The 14237-nt window shown below is 53.1% G+C and overlaps 1 long non-coding RNA gene across 1 annotated transcript in view; it reads right to left on the bottom strand.

Annotated features, from left to right (window-relative positions):
• LOC149335287 (uncharacterized) overlaps positions 1-11645 on the bottom strand; it is a 52628-nt gene extending 40983 nt beyond the window's left edge. Inside the window, exon 1 of the long non-coding RNA XR_016284032.1 lies at positions 11431-11645. This is a non-coding gene — a long non-coding RNA (uncharacterized LOC149335287). The remainder of the gene's footprint in view (positions 1-11430) is intronic.
• Positions 11646-14237: the final 2592 nt, after the last annotated feature.

The following is a 14237-nucleotide window of genomic DNA, read 5'->3' as shown; positions in this document are numbered from 1 at the left end:
GCGAGGGTAAGTGGACAACCTAGCTGCATGAACAAGCTGTTCCGCCGCCGAAACTGTGACGGCGTGCTTTCAGTTGCTGTCAATTACGTCTGCTTGTGCAGCGAGCCTCGTTGCTCATAAGTTAAGGTGTGCGGCCACTTGTAACAGGAGCGCTCGGGGCCGAATTCGGAACGGAAAAGAAGGACGACTTACGCTCCTACACAGCGCTACTGCATATTATGCAGTACACATCCATGGTGGGTGAACAGTGCAACAAAGGCGGGCAGGCACAGCCTTGCGAGCGGACAACGTTTACCGCCAGTGCGTGTATAACATGCCGTCTTGGTGCTATTGAACTTCGCTCCGAACAGCGCGGTTTACGTGGACCATAGTTAAGGATAAAGCATTTACGTTACGGCTGCTGGGATGGTGATTGCCCTTTCCTCGCGGTCCATGCAGATAGTCACTACAAGTGATCTCGCTGGCCAGCGCTCACAGTGAAGCTGATTACTTACCAGCAGCGATTGATTTAATGATTGATTGATTTATGGGGTTTAACGTCCGAAAGCGACTCAGGCTATGAGGGACGCCGTAGTGAAAGGCTCTGGAAATTTCGACAATGAGACCTCGAGCACTTTCGTGTCCGCAAATCGAGCATGGAGCGCACCACAATTTTATGTGTGAGGCTGCCATAACTGTGAACTTCGTGTAGTATGAACGAGTTGCCATGCGCGCGTAATTACAGTCATATCGGGGAATCCTTCGAAAAGATTGCACGCTAGCTCATGAAGGCTGCTTGACGCATGGTACTCCTGCTATATTTATTTTTGTCGCCTTTCTGTGTTTAACAAACCAGTAGAAAATATTTTAAGTTTCCGAAGCGCTGTAAACAGGTTGTAAACAAATGCGTACGATGTGCATGTGAACCTTTTAGAGCGGTGTCTATAGCTGTCTAGCTTCATGCATGTACACAACTACCTGCGCTACCGCAAGAGCATCAAACCTTTCCGTTTTAGGCAATAATAATAATAATAAAATTCAGGGTGCACTTTGTTGACCTAAAGTGCGGTGAGGCGAAAGCCTTATTAAGCGCGGTGTTGCTGCTTGTGTCACTGAAGCATTGTTAAGATGTTAGGCTTCGCGACAGCGTCTTGCAACGCTGCCAGGGAGTCCATAGAACGCCATCGCCTGTTCGGTTCTACGCCTTGCTCGTCGGTAGATTGTTTTTGAGGAAAGGAAATTATCTGGCTTGCATATCTAGGTGGACACCTAAACCTCGCCGTAACGGGAAGGGAGGAAGGTGGGAGTGAACGAAGACACCGTATTCACTAGATGCGCCTTTCTTCATTCCAAACTTTGTAGCTTGCATGGCGGAGTGGTTAGCATGCTCGTCTCGCACTCTGGAGTCCGGGGTTCGATTCCCGAACTCGAACGATTTCCTACTCGGTTTTATTTATTTATTAAGCCTGACTATAAGGGTTAATTAGGATAATTGGGTAATTAAGCTATTAACTAAACTCAGTCCCACTTACTTGGAGCACCACTATACGATCCCTTTAATTGGTTGCATGGTTACTAGCCAAAGTACAATTGGCCCCGTTTGAAATTGGCGCACTGTGACGTCACGACCGTGTCGACCAACTGAAAAGCGTGACATTTCTGTCGACAACTTCTGCTTACAACGATGAGGCATTAAAGGCTTTCGCCTTAATAATAATAATAATTATAATAATAAAACACTCAGTAAAACCTTCAGCAGAAGCAAAGACAAACATTCAAGCGATTTATTCGTACGTTGGTTCATAGAGGCGGAGAGCTAAGCGGCTCTCCGCGACAGGAAGCGCATAGTGAACTATACCCCAAGGTACGGTGCTGTAAATCGTATTGGACCTGCCGCGGTGGCTGAGGGGTTAAGGCGCTCGTCTACTGAGCCGCACGTGTGCTGTGCGATGCCAGTGCACGTTAAATATCCCCAGGTGGTCGCAATTATTCCGGAGATCTCCACTACGGCACCTCTTTCTCTCTTCCTAATTTCACTCACTCCTTTATCCCTTCGCGTACGGTGCGGTTTGGGTGTCCACCGATATATGTGAGACAGTTGCTGCGTGATTTGGCGTGATTCGCGTTTTTTTTTTGACGTCCGCCAACACTTGTATTGCTATGCTGCAAAAAGCTCTTTATCTCTAGAGCCCTGCATTTAAAATTTAGCGCAGGCTTCCCTGAAACACCTGGTTATACGCTGTCCTCCGTGGCAGATGGCAGTTCAATTAACGACTGGTCGCGAGAGGTCGCTCGTCAAGAGAAACCTGGGTTCACTTGCCCCACCAGTGCGCTCAAATTTCGCATTAGGAAGTAACGTAATCGTCGGCAACTTTTTTTTTTTATCACGCAATCTCTGGGCATGTGTCACAACACCAGCCACGCTCGATAAATTGTCACAAAGAACCGCGATTTCCGGGCTATTATCCGCATCCGGTGTATAGTCGCAAAAGCACCGAAGTTTGGGCCAGTTGGTATTGATCCATCTTGACACCGTAGCAGCACGAAAAAACGGGGACAAAATAGACACAGGTACGACGAATGAACGAATAAAGTTTTGCGCATGTTCTCACAAATTCAAGCACTGGAAAGCAGCCACTCCTTGCTACCGCGACAGCATTTGCTTGCATATCGAAGTTGATTCCATATCAGAACTGATTTCGCTGTGTTATTCAGCACGGTAACATGTCGTTGGCGCCCACTCGGGGCATGTTTTTTTTTTCTTTCATAGACACCGGTAGGCTTCTCCGGCTCTGACAAACGACATGAAAAAAATTACCGACGATTACGTTACTTCCTAATGCGAAATTTGAGCGCAGCAAATAAGCTGTTTCACCTTTTCGATAGATTGAGGCAAAGAAATCGAGCAACACATGTATGCGCTATCACAGAATTTTTTTTTTATTTTTCACACCTATTCGCAATTTCGGCTCGGGCGGTGCACATATACAGATCCGCCGCCACCGATCTGGCTCTCTGATTGCCACCGCACAGGGGTTGCATTGGAGGAGGAGTGAAGAAAGGAATTAAGTTCGAGCCGGCGCTTTGACAACCGGAGACTCGCAGGAAGAGGGGGGAGGGGGGCGGCGTGTACACCCAGCGGCAAACGATGGGGGCAGAAGCGCGCGCAGCAAGCGGACAACACGATAAAGGGAGGAGGGAAGAGATAGCAGCGACTGACTGATGCCGCTGACGCCGATAGCGTTGGGGGGATGAAAGGGGGGCGGAGCTGGTTACGAGGCCGACGCCGACGACGACGCGAAACCCAGGAACGGACGCCAAAGAGCTGCGCTCTAAAATAAAATCATGTATAGTCCGCACACATAGGTAGTCCGCAGGACGCAAAATTTCGGGTTTTAATCATATGTAGTCCGCGGACTATAGACCGTGATGGACACGTGGATCTTCCTCTTCACTTTTAAGAAAGGTGAAGGAGAAGGGTAGTGTGAGAGAGAAAATGGTGGGAAGTGACAAGTTGCAAATTGGAGAGAAAAAAATCCCGCCCACTTTTTGGGCAGGACAGGAAGAGAGAGAAAGTGGAAGATGTAGAGAGGGTGGAAGGCGACACGTAGACGAGTGTCTGGGCGTCCGCACCTGCCGGACAAGGATCGGTACAAGCGTTCACCACGCCGCCAGTCGGCTTTCTTAAGCTGGAACCGCATGGAGCGTTTTTCGCGAGCGAAAAACGCGACGCGCGGCAAACGCCCGCGTTACCGCCGACGCGCGAGCACCCGTACGAGAAAAATGAAGCGGCGCTGTCGCGCCGCGTTTTTTCGGGTTGCCAGACCACACAACTGCCAACGAGGTGAATTTTCTGTTACCGCATACATAATATGCCCTTTAATTTACAGGACACTACAATAAAAACAATCTTCATGTAATTATACCTCGTTAAAGGTTGTCTTGTACATGTTGGCCGAACACTACGCGCGAACGAACACGATGCGTGAATGCACGTGGCTCTTTGGACGTGCTCAACAGTACAGCCAGCTCCTCAGAGGAAAGAGCATGGGAAAGAGCAAAGTTCCCCCAAAAAGGTGCCGCCGAGATAGATAGATAGATAGATACTTGAGGCCGTACCCTTTGTAACGGGCGGGCACCACTGAAGTGAGCACCCAGACCAAAAAACAAAAAACAAAAAAAAAACGAGATGAAAGCGCACAAGAAAGGAGAAGAAAAAGAAAACGCAAAGTTCAAAGCAAGGAGTTCGCTCATCGACCGCGTTCACATCCGACTCTGCGGTTTCGCGCGGTTAGACACAGTGCGCCACCAAAGAGTCAGTCGACGCTTGGTTCGCAGCACACCCTCGCTCTTGTGCTTAGAGTTGTCTCCCTCGTCGTCCACCGCAGGATCGTGAAAGCCGAGCGCCTGAGGGAATGTGGTGCCCTCTGTCGGCATCGGATGGAGTCTCTGGCACGACGTCACCAGGTGTTCGATGGTCTCCTCCGCATCGCCACACGCTCGGCATAGTGCTGCCTGTGCTTCTGATGTTGCATCGAAGCGGCGGCGGTACACCAGTGTCCGCAGCGCTCCGGCCCGGGCCTCAAACAGCAGTGTGCTACCCAGGCCGTTGTCAAAGATCTTTTCGGGTCCGATGCTGTTCTTGCACTCGCGGTACACAGCCAGTGTCGGTTTTTCCGCGAGCGCCTGCAGCCACTGCTTATTCTCCAGTTCTTGGACCCGTCTCCTTGCCTCCTGTTTCCACGCCGTTGCTGATTCGGCATTTATGGGTGTCTGGAAAAGGCCATACTTGCCTTCTATCCAGTGGAGGCGCTTCACCCATGTAGTGCGTAGGCATGTCGCAGCGAGGTATTCAAAGACCCGCCTAGCCCATCGGTCGCGGCTCATGAACTGGAGTCGACCGCGGTACTCTAGCTTGCTGCATGCCTCCCTTGCCTCAAAACTAGACCATCCAAGGTCGCCTTGGATGGCTGCATTGGCCACCCGTCCATGACAACCGACTGCAGTGCGGCCGACCTCTGTTTGTCTGCGCTCTAGCCAATTCCTGGTGGCTGATGGGAGGCAGACCACCGCGTTGGCGAACGTGAGTCCTGGTACGTGCGCGAGCTTCCAGAGGTCGCGGACCATAGTGTACTGATGGCACCCCCACAGGCACCGACGTCTGAGGATGCATTGCGCTCGGAGTGCAGACTGACGGACCTTGGCCTCGTGCAGCCTGAACATGTCAGTCTCAGCGCACAAATTTATGCCCAGGTATTTGTACGATGTGTCGACTGTCAAGGGCTCTTCGTTCAACGTCAGCAACAGCCGATCAGTCGCCTCGCCCGCCAGCTGAACAACCATGCATTTTCGTTGGTTGAACTTGAGTCCAAGGCTTCGCAGCTCCACGGCACAAACGTCTAGCATTTTCTGCACCTCCTGTGGTGTTTCTCCCATAATTACTATGTCATCAGCAAAGGCAAGACCCGGCAGTTGGCTGGAGTTGTCAATTCCTCTGGTGCTGTACTTAAGGCCGAATCCCAGGTTTGTCTGCAGAAGTGCCTTTTCTAGTCCGCACACATACAGCAGGTAGAGGAGGGGAGACAATGGGCATCCCTGCCGAAGCCCTTTGCGCACGCAGACCCGCTCCGATTGCACATCGCCAAATAAGGCAGTGACTGCATTTTCCCGGTACAACCTCTTTATCGTATCGAGGAGTGGAGGTGCCACCCCCAGAGTACCAAGGCGGTGGAAGAGAGCTTCGTGCGGAACGTTGTCATATGCCTTTTCGACATCCAGAAAGCAGCAGATGAGACTCCTGCCCTCCTTCCTGGCGATGTCTATACAGCTATTGAGTACGAAGAGGTTGTCTTCTAGCCTCCTGCCCGGACGAAACCCATTCTGCAGCTCCGTTAAGACGTGCACTGATTCAGCCCATCCGCTGATCCAGGCTTTCAACACTTGCATGAAAACTCGGTACACCACGCTGGTGACCGTGAGTGCCCGGTAGTCGCCGATATGGGCAGCATTGCCGCCGTGCTTCAGCAGGAGCACCACCCTGCCATTGTGCCAGTCCTCCGGTATGTCTCCGCCGTTGATAATGGTGGTAAACAAATCGGCAAGCTGTTCCCTCGAGTTTGGCCCGAGTAGCTTTAGTAGGCGAGCTGGTATTCCATCGGGTCCCGTGGCTGTGCAAGCGCTGATGCGGCCCAGTGCCCGATTCATGCCTGGCAGTGCGACCTCCCATGTGATGTCCGGTTGGTCCTGGGGTGGAGCTGAGGACGATGTCTTCTCAAGCTTGTGCTCAGGCGTGTGGGCTGGTGGCCGATACAGGGCTGACAAGTAGTCAGTGACGTGCTGTTGCAGGTCGGTGATGGGCAGTCCTGTAGCACTATCCACCATTTCTATTGGCCCCTCCTTTTTCCTGTCCAGTGAGTTGACATACCGCCAGAATCTCTGAGCTGCCGACTTGCCCTCTGCCCGCAGTTCTTGCATTTGCTTGATATTTGCGGCCGCCAGCTTTGCCTGCACCAATGACTGCATTTCATGTTTGCGCTGCAGGTACCTGTCCCATGTCGCTGCTGCTGCCTCAGGGTCCTTATCTTTCACCGCCCTGCGGTGGGCGCGGTTCGCGTCCCTGCGCGCTTGCCATGCCTCTGCCACCTGCCTGTCCCACCATGGCTTCTTGTAGGCTTGCCCATGTCCCTTGTGGACCATGTGTGAGCGCATTATCGAACGCAGGGCTTCCATGTAGTCGTCGTATGTAGCGGCTCCGATCCGCCTCTGGCTCTCTTCAAACTCCTTGGCGACGACCTCCATCTGTCTTACCGGCAGGTAGAGAGCTTTCGACCGTCGCGGTCGAGTCTTCCGACGTTGTTTACGGCTGAAGTCCAGACGCAGGCGATTATGGTCGCTGCCCATGCTAACCAGGCCCTCTTCATCAATGTCGAGGTGCTGCAGAAGGCTCAGTAAACGAGGGGATAGCAGCGCATAGTCAATACATGTTGCACTGTTTCTGGCGCACCACGTATACTGGCCGTCGCATCTCGGGTCCAAATTGGCGATGTTGAGCTGGAGCTGTTCCGCCAGCCGGATGAGGAGGTCACCGTTAGCGTCAGTGTATCCGTCAAGCTCGGAGAGGTGGCCGTTGAAGTCCCCAAGGATGATCACCTCCCTGTCAATTGCAACCAGGCGGGCGTCTCTGCACACGCACTCCACTAAACCATGGTTATTGTCGGGACGACTGCTGCGGACGGAAAAATATACCACGCATAGCGCTGTGGGGACCCCGAGGAGATCACCTACCACCCATAAGTGGTCACTGCATCCATCGTCATGCCCCACACGATCACTGCACTCTTGCGCCTGCCACTCCAACTCACGGCGCCACATCACTCCCACACCTCCACCTTTCCGGCTTTCACCCAATCTGTTCTTGCCCGCCCAACACCAGCTCGGGTCGATGGGAGGCTCCTCGAGGTCGCGGAGGTGGGTTTCGGCCACCGCGTATACGGATATTTCCTCTGTGCGAAGCGCGCTGTACAGTTCCGCCCACTTTTGTTCTCGTCGAGCGCCGTGAAGGTTCAGAAAACCGACTCTGAAGCTTCTTTGCTTCTTGCACCGAGGTGCTGGGCGGCGACGCTGCTGCTCGCCCCTTTCTGCGCCTGCCGCGGCAACTGTTGCAAGATGTGGTGTCGGACGAGGTCGCCAACCATCTGGCAAAGGTCTCCGGGCGCTCCCCCCGGTTGAGCCAATCGCGGGAAGTGTGGCGTCGCCTGGAGAGGGGCTGGGCCACCGTGTGGTGTCATCACGTTGCTCCGCATCGTGCCCAGGTGCCATGGGGCCGCCGCCGGCGGCAGCTGCGGCCCGGGGCGCAGCTGCTCCCAGTACATCGGTTGAGCCCATGGTGAAGGCGCCTGTATGAGGCCTGTCCTTGTTCCGGAGCTCGCCCACGCTTCTTGCTCTGCTGGGGCTGGTTTCGCTTCCCCGACCGCGTCGGCTGCGTTCGGTTTCCTTCCGGCCAGTTCCGCTTGTCCACGGGGGGTCTCTGCGGCCGGTGTTTTCGGATGCAGTCGGTTGGGTCGTCCGCTCCGAGGCTCCCGCCTCCACCCTAAAAAAGGTCGAGCCGCGAGTGCCACTTCTTTCGCCGCTTGGCGAGCTGTGGCAGCCAGGTAGTGTACGCCATCCTGCGCCATCTGTTCGTCGCCCTCCAAGAGCTTGGAGAAGTCGACGAACACTGCATTCCCCGAGGCGCACAGCTTCCTCAGCTGTGTGTTGAGGAGCATTGCCTTCGCCCGTGGCTCTTTTCCCCGTGTTCTCACTTCGGGGACGGAACATATTGCCATCTTCTGGGCATAGGGGGCGAAAAGCTGCCTCATTGATTTGACGACCGCTTCCGGCTGGGCACCTTGAATCACATCCGCCACACCTGCGTGCAAGATTAGCAGCTGCAGGTTGTGTCCGGGCTCACTGTGGAGTTGAGTGAGCCTCAGGTGCACATCGGCTACAGTCGCATGGCGGCCATAGACGCATTCCACCCTCATACCCTTTCCCAGTTGCCGTCGTAGTGCCCTGGCTATTCGTGGTGCATTTCCATCACCAACGACCCACACTTCTCGTGGGGAGTCGGGTAGAACATGCCTCTCGTTGGGTTCCCGAACCGAGTCGGCGTCCTCTCTCCGGAGATGTCTCTCGCTGTCGCCCCGCTGGCCGGATTTCTGGGCTCTTTTATCCTTCTTCGCCGGTTTGCCGGCTCTCTCTGCTCGATATGAGGTGCCCCCGCTGGGCGAGGCCTGGGCGTGCTCATTGCCCGCCACTATGCCATTCGTTTGGACGCTAGCATCAGCAAACCCAGGCCTTTCTGTGGTCGGTGTAAGTGTGTTGAGCTCGCCTTGCGGTTTCCTTCGCACCTCTGGCTCCTCTTGAACCTCACTATCTGTCGTGGGTGATTCTGAGGAGTTTTCGATGTGCAGTGAGCCGGAGGCATCGTCCCCGTGTGGAGGTTTGCCTGGAGGTACTAGGAGTTGGTCCTGCTGTTGGAGTTGCTCCCTCATCTGCAAGATGACACGCTTCAGCGCCTCCATCTCTGCGTTCGCATCCAGTACCTCTTTGTGCAACCCCTCCATCATGATGCATTGTTTGCAAACGAAGGGGCTCGCCGTAGCCGTTTTCAGGTCTTGAAACCCAGTCTCCTCCAGGTAGGCCCACCTCCCACACTTGTCACACTGCACCTGGTCCTCGTCCGTTTGTTGTCGCCTCTTCACTCCCTTCGCCATGACGTTCCAGGAATTTCTGCAGGGGAGAACCGGGCGAGGGAGAGACTGGTCGGACGGGAGAGCCGCTCGGTGAGGGGGCGGGGGGGGGGAGAGGGTTACTTCCTTGCACGTTGCCTTCCCTCCGTGAAATGACGATGGAGGCGCTTAGGCCTACGTACACTTTGCGACGAAAATCCAGGCTTCGGGGTTGATCAGCAGATGATGGTGAGCTTGTCGCAGATGCCAGCACGGCGCCTGGACTTGACGACCTTCACACGTTGCTCGCGAGCTTCCCCCATTGCTTTCGAACTTCGCGCCGTATCCAAGGTATCCAAGGAGCAACACGCCACACGCGCTGCGAAATGATGCGCGGTGAGATGCGCGGAGAGCAGAGCCATCTGTTGGCAAACCGAAAAACCAAAATGACACCTGCCTGCACGCTGATTGGTGGACGCTGGCCGTGACGTCAGTGAACGCGCAGCGCGAGGCGTTTTTTTCTACAAGCGTAGAACCACGCGGCGGCGCGATTTCATGTTGGATTATGCTGGGCACGCGTCAGAATAACGCGCGCGTCCCACCATCCGCGCGGCAATCGCGCCCAAAAACGCGCCATGCGGTTCCAGCTTTAGGGGTGTGCGCTTGGAAGAGGCTCTGCAGAGCTCGCTGCGCCATTTTGTGGGCAAACCCAGTTTCGAACATCGCAGCCTACACAGGTGCTTCGTGTTGCTGTGTTCACACGTGGGTTCAAATTCAAGTTCGTATGCTTTAACCAGCGTGTATAACCAAACGTACAGGTTAACTGCCGCTTCTGTAAGCAATATTTCTATGGAAGTTTACTTCAGAGTATCACTAGTCCTGGGCAAGTTCATAATCACTTCCTGTTCTATGACAAATCTGCAGGAAAAAAAAAAGGCGGAGCGTGTCTGTGAAAAATTGTCACACCACAGCTAACGCTCAGTCACACTGCAAACTCGAAACCCGTCCTGCGATGTTTCCTTTTACTTCTGAATCAATTATATTTCCGGCATAAACTCATTACACTACTAATTTCTCATTAGCCGCCGCGGTGGCTCAGTGGTTATGGTGTTCGGCTGCTGACCCGGAAGACGCGGGTTCGATCCCGGCCGCGGCGGTTGAATTTTTTTGGAGGAGAAATTCTAGAGGCCCGTGTACTGTGCGATGTCAAGAACCCCAGGTGGTCGAAATTTCCGGAGCCCTTCACTACGCCGTCTCTCATGGCCTGAGTCGCTTTGGGACGTTAAACCTCATAAACCAAACCAAACCACTAATTTCTCATTTATCAACACTATAAGTTAAAGAAATATCCGCTTTGCTTTTGTTGATTTCCGTTGCTGTTGGCTTCCTTCATATGTGTGTCATAACGAGCCCCTCATTCCCCTACCCTTTTCGGCTCAATGCTCTCCCTGATAAATTTTTCGTATTGAGAGCGACATGTCATTGGCAAATCCAGGATTACTAAGGCGTTCTCCGCTTTTAAGTGAACCAGAAATGATTCACATAGACCTATTCTGGTGTAGCAGATCTGTAGAGGTGGTCTTTGAGGGTACTCGAGTCAAATTTGAAAGGTTTGCGTGGTCCCTAAGATTTAGAAATAAGTTTAAAAAACCGCTGCTCGCCGTAGCATGCAACCCGCGCGTCCGTTACATCGATGACGTCAGTGGGCGGCCTGGAGCTAGAAAAACAATTCTGGGCGTCTCACCGGCAGATATCGCCACAGATAGCAGAGTCGGAGACGTCCGAAAGCCCTTTGCAGCATGCAAACAGGCGGTCGGTATGCGCCATTTTCCTTATCAGTTACTGGGATGTGGTCAGAACAGAGGAGGGGAGTAGCGTCGACAACAAAGCGATATGAAAGTTTCGTTACCTGCTTTGTGGGAGTTCCTTTGATAAAACCGTTGCCAATTTTTTGTGTGTGTACGTTATGGTGAGGTTATAAGGCAAGCCAATGACAGTTTTCCTTAATTCGAACGCGATGCTCGCAGCTGCTAAGCAACATATCTCAGAGCTAGGCACAGGTAAGCGTCTTTCACGAGGCAGAGGTCGAGGGCCCGCGCGCCTCTAGGCAGCTCCTCCGTCTTCCGTGTCATGAACGGTCAGGCAAACGCCCAGTATCAGCGGCGTGCATGCTTTCTATTAAACTCATAGGATGGGAAGCATGTCCATTATGAACGAATTAACTCACCAAGTCTAGACTTACATGTTGTTACTTGGAGAGGGATGGAGCAGGCAAGCCAGGCGCTCGTATCGGCTTTTATCCAGCTGAATTTTTCAAAAGCACGTTAGGACGACCGCAGGCAAAAAAAATACGGCTTAAAAGACACGATTTTTGTAGCGCTAGGAGTAACCACCGTAGTTGCGATCTGCGCAGCGTAGCCTTATCTGCAGGCCCTTGTGTACGAGCGCGTGGCTTGCCAGTGCTGAGAGCTGTATTAAATTGTGCTAGAATACGGGGAAGTCTGTCGTCCGCGGCGCCGAGCAATGGAGGGCGAGGTTGTCGTCGGAGCGATGAAAAGCGTAGAGGGCGCTGGCAGCAATAGGAGTTTGTTCCGTACGCGCTCCCGCAGGGAGAAACACTAGTAGCTCTGCCGCAACGCTCGCGGTGCGGAGTGAGTAGGCAGTGTAGACGGGTCGTGTAACTCTTGACCTCGTTTGCTGCCTGTGCCGAACCGTGTTGTTTCGTTGCCTTAGCATCGCGCAATGTAAAATGAAGAAAACAGCGTATAGGGACGAAAAAGACGGGACGCGCTGAAAAGAAGCGTGATACTTACTTGGTGCTCCAATTGCAGACGATCGACATGAAGCTCATTTGCGCTACGTCAAAGAGGAGATCGACTATTTCATTCGGCATCGTGAGAGAGTTCTCTGGCAATAAAGGCCGTCCCTACAACGCCCCAGTTATAAGTTACAAGTGCTCGGACTGCACTTTGTTTATGTTTACGCTTGATAACTGCGTGTTTTTCGTGCGTCTTTGTAATACTCCAGCTTTAATATTTTGTTCAGTTTGCGATGCGCCGAGTTAGGATCTTTCTGTACTGATGTTTGTGTTTATAATTGCACACTTTGAAATGAAGTCCAACAACCTCGGTTTACTTCTCTTCTTCAAATGACCTTTGCATAGCTCTGTCAGCTTGTAAAGTATACGGATTGCGCAGACCCATTTACACGCTTATAACGACTGGTGATAACGACGCTATACATTCACACTAGTAATAAAATTCCCACGTTACGTGCATAAAATTGCATGCTATATCAAGGCAGCTCACCGGCCTTACTACGCTGGCCGTATTTTTATTCTTGCGCCCACTTCTTTCGCGATCACAAGCCACGGTTCTAGAGAACTAAGACCATTATGCGTCAACTGGCAAGGTCTAATGTATTAAGCGCAGCTAATGATAGTTAAAGTGGCAAAATTTACACGTTACCACCTTCAATAACCACGCCAATTATTGCACCGCGATGACAAGTTCCACAGAAATAGCGGCGATGCAGGCGGCTCGCCAAGCTGTCTGCTCTGCGCTCACAGCACTCCTCTCACATGTAGCGCCCTCTCGTGCCGCCCTGAGCTTTCATCGCTGAAACGACCGCTCTCCGCCGGCGAACGACACACTTCTCAATATGATACACGGGGCGGCAGCGACGGCACCATCTGGCGGCTGCCGTCCTGTGTCGAGAGCAGCATATCGCGATTGCAGCTATGGGCGGTCCTTTTATCTTGCTTCCGTCGAGCACTCTGGCGATATGTGTTGCAGCGCTTGAGGTGGCCCGTTTCCAATCGCCGCGTCGTACCCGCCGTGGATGATGGAGGTGCGCCGTTCACGATAGGGCCAGTCGCCTGATACTATGCTGTATGAGTCACGATGGGAAGATTGAAAGATACGCGTCTCTGCGATGCTATTTTTCGATACATTTTGTGTATAGATATTAGGTATATGTCAAAAAAGAGACTATCGGAGTATCGGCACGGTAAATTGTAAATCGGCCGCCGCGGTGGCTCAGTGGTTGTGGCGCTCGACTACTGACCCAAAAGACGCGGGTTCAATCCCGGCCGCGACGATGGAATTTCTATGGAGGCGAAATTCTAGAGGCCCGTGTACTGTCCGATTTTAGTGTACGCTAAAGAACCCCCGGTGGTCGAAATTTCCGGAGCCCTTCACTGCGGCGTCCCTCATAGCCTGAGTCGCTTTGGGACATTAAACCCAATAAACCGTAAATTGTTTTTTTTTTTTTGGGGGGGGGGGCAGGGGGAAGGAAGTGGCGCAGTATCTGTCTCGCATATCTCGGTGGAAACGTGAACCACGCCGTAAGGGAAAGAAGGACTGAGAGAAGAAAGGTAAAGAAGAGGAAAGAATAATTTCGACCACCTGGGGTTCTCTAACGTGCACTGACATCGCACAGCACACGGGCGCCTTTTGCGTTTCGCCTCCGTCGAAACGCGGCCGCCGCGGTCGGATTCGAACCAGTGTTCTCCGTGTCGGTTGACGAGCACCTTAACCACTGAGCCACCGCGGCGGCGAAAATACAGTTTTAGTGTATCGTGTGTTTTACGATACCAGATATTGAAAAAAAAGTGCCACAGATTCTGAGGCTTCTTGAGACTTTGAGCCGGCGGCACTCGCTCATGCTATATAGAACACTGAAAAAAAAAAAAATTGCTTCAATAACAATAACGCCAGCTAGCAACAAAGTATACTGAGGAATCGAGGACGTCCGACTCACCAGCACGGTTACGAGCGAACGTTCGCCCACGGTAGGGTAGGAGATACTCCGCGGCCGGACGGGACGAGATGCGCGAGAACGTTCCTCCCCACGAGGCTTCGCCCCATCGGCGAAGAGCGGAGCCTCGCGCCGAACAGTCCGGGTGCGTCGAATTCCCGTGCCGTAGACGGCAGTCTCCCCCGCAAGGGCGCGCAGCAATCATGTCATCCGTGGCGCTACGACACTGGCGTCCTCCTTGTTAGCAATGCTGGGGAGGGTGCATCGCGGGGAAGCGAACCACAGAGGACC

Source organism: Amblyomma mixtum, chromosome 7 (assembly GCF_055824585.1).
Source record: "Amblyomma mixtum isolate Tamu chromosome 7, ASM5582458v1, whole genome shotgun sequence".
NCBI classification, from domain to species: domain Eukaryota; kingdom Metazoa; phylum Arthropoda; class Arachnida; order Ixodida; family Ixodidae; genus Amblyomma; species Amblyomma mixtum.
The sequence above is the reverse complement of the archived record's forward strand: the minus strand, read 5'-3'. Positions and strand labels throughout refer to the sequence as shown.